The following is a 6,000-nucleotide window of genomic DNA, read 5'->3' on the forward strand; positions in this document are numbered from 1 at the left end:
CTTTATGACGGCCTAACATAATGCTGTCTGCGTTGAATTGAATTTCTTATTACTATTGCAAACAACTATTTTGATTTATAAGTTGTTTCGGAGACTGGCTTGCTAGCAGTCCGATTGCGTGAGGAACCCTTAATCAGGGTTAATGAAATTGGCAACACATTTTTGTCATTTATGAAGTTTTTGTCATTTTTGACATTTTCGACATTTTTAACATTTTTGTCATTTTTGACAGTTTTGACATTTCTGACATCTTTGTCATTTTTGTAATTTTTGTCATTTTTGTCATTTTTGTCATTTTCGTCATTTTTGTCATTTTTGTCTTTTGGCCATTTTTGCCATTTTTGTCATTTTCGTCATTTTGTCATTTTTGTCATTTTTGTCATTTTTGTCATTTTTGCCATTTTTGTCATTTTTGTTATTTTTGTCATTTTTGTCATTTTGGCCTTTTTTGTCATTTGAGTCATTTTTTTCATTTTGTCATTTTGTCATTTTATCATTTTGTCATTTTGTCATATTGTCATTTTGTCATATTGTCATTTTGTCATTTTGTCATTTTGTCATTTTGTCATTTTGTCATTTTGTCATTTTGTCATTTTGTCATTTTGTCATTTTGTCATTTTGTCATTTTGTCATTTTGTCATTTTGTCATTTTGTCATTTTGTCATTTTGTCATTTTGTCATTTTGTCATTTTGTCATTTTGTCATTTTGTCATTTTGTCATTTTGTCATTTTGTCATTTTGTCATTTTGTCATTTTGTCATTTTGTCATTTTGTCATTTTGTCATTTTGTCATTTTGTCATTTCGTCATTTTGTCATTTTGTCATTTTGTCATTTTGTCATTTTGTCATTTTGTCATTTTGTCATTTTGTCATTTTGTCATTTTGTCATTTTGTCATTTTGTCATTTTGTCATTTTGTCATTTTGTCATTTTGTCATTTTGTCATTTTGTCATTTTGTCATTTTGTCATTTTGTCATTTTGTCATTTTGTCATTTTGTCATTTTGTCATTTTGTCATTTTGTCATTTTGTCATTTTGTCATTTTGTCATTTTGTCATTTTGTCATTTTGTCATTTTGTCATTTTGTCATTTTGTCATTTTGTCATTTTGTCATTTTGTCATTTTGTCATTTTGTCATTTTGTCATTTTGTCATTTTGTCATTTTGTCATTTTGTCATTTTGTCATTTTGTCATTTTGTCATTTTGTCATTTTGTCATTTTGTCATTTTGTCATTTTGTCATTTTGTCATTTTGTCATTTTGTCATTTTGTCATTTTGTCATTTTGTCATTTTGTCATTTTGTCATTTTGTCATTTTGTCATTTTGTCATTTTGTCATTTTGTCATTTTGTCATTTTGTCATTTTGTCATTTTGTCATTTTGTCATTTTGTCATTTTGTCATTTTGTCATTTTGTCATTTTGTCATTTTTGTCATTTTTGTCATTTTTGTCATTTTTGTCATTTTTGTCATTTTTGTCATTTTTTTTAGTTTTTGTCATTTTTGTCATTTTTGTCATTTTTGTCATTTTTGTCATTTTTGTCATTTTTGTCATTTTTGTCATTTTTGTCATTTTTGTCAATTTTGTCATTTTTGTCATTTTTGTCATTTTTGTCATTTTTGTCATATTTGTCATTTTTGTCATTTTTGTCATTTTTGTCATTTTTGTCATTTTTGTCATTTTTGTCATTTTTGTCATTTTTGTCATTTTTGTCATTTTTGACATTTTTGTCATTTTTGTCATTTTTGTCATTTTTGTCATTTTTGTCATTTTTGTCATTTTTGTCATTTTTGTCATTTTTGTCATATTTATCATTTTTGTCATTTTTGTCATTTTTGTCATTTTTGTCATTTTTGTCATTTTTGTCATTTTTGTCATTTTTGTCATTTTTGTCATTTTTGTCATTTTTGTCATTTTTGTCATTTTTGTCATTTTTGTCATTTTTGTCATTTTTGTCATTTTTGTCATTTTTGTCATTTTTGTCATTTTTGTCATTTTTGTCATTTTTGTCATTTTTGTCATTTTTGTCATTTTTGTCATTTTTGTCATTTTTGTCATTTTTGTCATTTTTGTCATTTTTGTCATTTTTGTCATTTTTGTCATTTTTGTCATTTTTGTCATTTTTGTCATTTTTGTCATTTTTGTCATTTTTGTCATTTTTGTCATTTTGTCATTTTGTCATTTTGTCATTTTGTCATTTTGTCATTTTGTCATTTTGTCATTTTGTCATTTTGTCATTTTGTCATTTTGTCATTTTGTCATTTTGTCATTTTGTCATTTTGTCATTTTGTCATTTTGTCATTTTGTCATTTTGTCATTTTGTCATTTTGTCATTTTGTCATTTTGTCATTTTGTCATTTTGTCATTTTGTCATTTTGTCATTTTGTCATTTTGTCATTTTGTCATTTTGTCATTTTGTCATTTTGTCATTTTGTCATTTTGTCATTTTGTCATTTTGTCATTTTGTCATTTTGTCATTTTGTCATTTTGTCATTTTGTCATTTTGTCATTTTGTCATTTTGTCATTTTGTCATTTTGTCATTTTGTCATTTTGTCATTTTGTCATTTTGTCATTTTGTCATTTTGTCATTTTGTCATTTTGTCATTTTGTCATTTTGTCATTTTGTCATTTTGTCATTTTGTCATTTTGTCATTTTGTCATTTTGTCATTTTGTCATTTTGTCATTTTGTCATTTTGTCATTTTGTCATTTTGTCATTTTGTCATTTTGTCATTTTGTCATTTTGTCATTTTGTCATTTTGTCATTTTGTCATTTTGTCATTTTGTCATTTTGTCATTTTGTCATTTTGTCATTTTGTCATTTTGTCATTTTGTCATTTTGTCATTTTGTCATTTTGTCATTTTGTCATTTTGTCATTTTGTCATTTTTGTCATTTTTGTCATTTTTGTCATTTTTGTCATTTTTGTCATTTTTGTCATTTTTGTCATTTTTGTCATTTTTGTCATTTTTGTCATTTTTGTCATTTTTGTCATTTTTGTCATTTTTGTCATTTTTGTCATTTTTGTCATTTTTGTCATTTTTGTCATTTTTGTCATTTTTGTCATTTTTGTCATTTTTGTCATTTTTGTCATTTTTGTCATTTTTGTCATTTTTGTCATTTTTGTAATTTTTGTCATTTTCGTCATTTTCGTCATTTTTGTCATTTTTGTCATTTTTGTCATTTTTGTCATTTTTGTCATTTTTGTCATTTTTGTCATTTTTGTCATTTTTGTCATTTATGTCATTTTTGTCATTTTTGTCATTTTTGTCATTTTTGTCATTTTTGTCATTTTTGTCATTTTTGTCATTTTTGTCATTTTTGTCATTTTTGTCATTTTTGTCATTTTTGTCATTTTTGTCATTTTTGTCATTTTTGTCATTTTTGTCATTTTTGTCATTTTTGCCATTTTTGTCATTTTTGTCATTTTTGTCATTTTTGTCATTTTTGTCATTTTTGTCATTTTTGTCATTTTTGTTATTTTTTTATTTTTGTCATTTTTGTCCTTTTTGTCATTTCTGTCATTTTTGTCATTTTTGTCATTTTTTTCATTTTTGTCATTTTTGTCATTTTTGTCATTTTTGTCATTTTTGTCATTTTTGTCATTTTTGTCATTTTTGTCATTTTTGTCATTTTTGTCATTTTTGTCATTTTTGTCATTTTTGTCATTTTTGTCATTTTTGTCATTTTTGTCATTTTTGTCATTTTTGTCATTTTTGTCATTTTTGTCATTTTTGTCATTTTTGTTGTTTATGTCATTTTCGTCATTTTAAATTTTTTTTTACATTTTTGTCATTTTGAAATTTTAAACATTTTTGACATTTTCTAAATTTTTGACATCTTTTTAAATTTTTGACATTTTTGAAATTTTATCATTTCTGACATTTTTGATATTTTTGACAATTATTACCATTTTTGACCTTTTCGACTATTTTGAAATTTTTAACATTTTTGCCATTTTTGACATTTTTGAAATTTTTGACATTTTTGACATTTTTGACATTTCGTCACTTTTGACATTTTTGACATTTTTGATATTTTTGACATATTTGACATTTTTGACATTATTGACATTATTGACATTTTTGACATTTTGACATTTTTGACATTTTTGACATTTTTGACATTTTTGACGTTTTTGACATTTTTGACATTTTTGACATTTTTGACATTTTTGACATTTTTGACATTTTTGACATTTTTGACATTTTTGACATTTTTGACATTTTTGACGTTTTTGACATTTTTGACATTTTTGACATTTTTGACATTTTTGACATTTTTGACATTTTTGACATTTTTGACATTTTTGACATTTTTGACATTTTTGACATTTTTGACATTTTTGACATTTTTGACATTTTTGACATATTTTACATTTTTGACATTTTTGACATTTTTGACATTTTTGACATTTTTGACATTTTTGACATTTTTGACATTTTTGACATTTTTGACATTTTTGACATTTTTGACATTTTTGACATTTTTGACATTTTTGACATTTTTGACATTTTTGACATTTTTGACATTTTTGACATTTTTGACATTTTTGACATTTTTGACATTTTTGACATTTTTGACATTTTTGACATTTTTGACATTTTTGACATTTTTGACATTTTTGACAGTTTTGACATTTGTGACATTTTTGACAATTTTGACATTTTTGACATTTTTGACATTTTTGACATTTTTGACATTTTTGACATTTTTGACATTTTTGACATTTTTGACATTTTTGACATTTTTGACATTTTTGACATTTTTGACATTTTTGACATTTTTGACATTTTTGCGTTTTTGACATTTTTGACATTTGTGACATTTTTGACGTTTTTGACATTTTTGAAATTTTTGACATTTTTGACATTTTTGACATTTTTGACATTTTTGACATTTTTGACATTTTTGACATTTTTGAAATTTTTGACATTTTTGGCATTTTTGACATTTTTGACGTTTTTGCCGTTTTTGACATTTTTACATTTTTGACATTTTTGACATTTTTGACATTTTTGACATTTTTGACATTTTTGACATTTTTGAGATTTTTGACTTTTCTGGCATTTTTGACCTTTTTGACATTTTTGACATTTTTGACATTTTTGTTTTGACATTTTTGACATTTTTGACATTTTTGACATTTCGAACATTTTTGACATTTTTTACATTTTTGACATTTTTGACGTTTTTGACATTTTTGAAATTTTTGACATTTTTGAAATTTTTGAAATTTTTGAAATTTTTGAAATTTTTGACATTTTTGACATTTTTGACATTTTTGACATTTTTGACATTTTTGACATTTTTGACATTTTTGACATTTTTGACATTTTTGACATTTTTGACATTTTTGAAATTTTTGACATTTTTGACATTTTTGACATTTTTGACATTTTTGACATTTTTGACATTTTTGACAATTTTGACATTTTAACATTTTAACATTTTTGACATTTTTGACAAATCGGACATTTTTGACATTTTTGACATTTTTGACATTTTTAGCTTTTGACATTTTTGAATTTTTTGACAATATTGATATTTTTGACATTTTTGGCATTTTTGCCATTTTTGACATTTTGAAATTTTTTACATTTTTGACATTTTTGACATTTTTGACATTTTTGACATTTTTGACATTTTTGACATTTTTGACATTTTTGTCATTTTTGACATTTTTTACATTTCTGGCATTTCTGACATTTTTGACATTTTTGACATTTTTGGCACTTCTAACAAAAATTTCATTTTTTGACAATTTTGATGTTTTTGACATTTTTGTCATTTTTGACATTTTTTTAAATTTCTTACATTTTTGATGTTTTTGTCATTTTTGTCATTTTCATAATTCTAGAAATTTTAAGATATTATTTTTCGTTTTTTGTAACATTTTTTTAAGCTTTTAAACTTTTGTACGTACATACTTTTATCATTAATATTATAATTCGGATGAAACTACAATATTTTAAGGTCTGGTACTAAGGTAACATAATCAAT

This window comes from Uranotaenia lowii, chromosome 2 (assembly GCF_029784155.1).
Source record: "Uranotaenia lowii strain MFRU-FL chromosome 2, ASM2978415v1, whole genome shotgun sequence".
Classification (NCBI taxonomy): Eukaryota; Metazoa; Arthropoda; class Insecta; order Diptera; family Culicidae; genus Uranotaenia; species Uranotaenia lowii.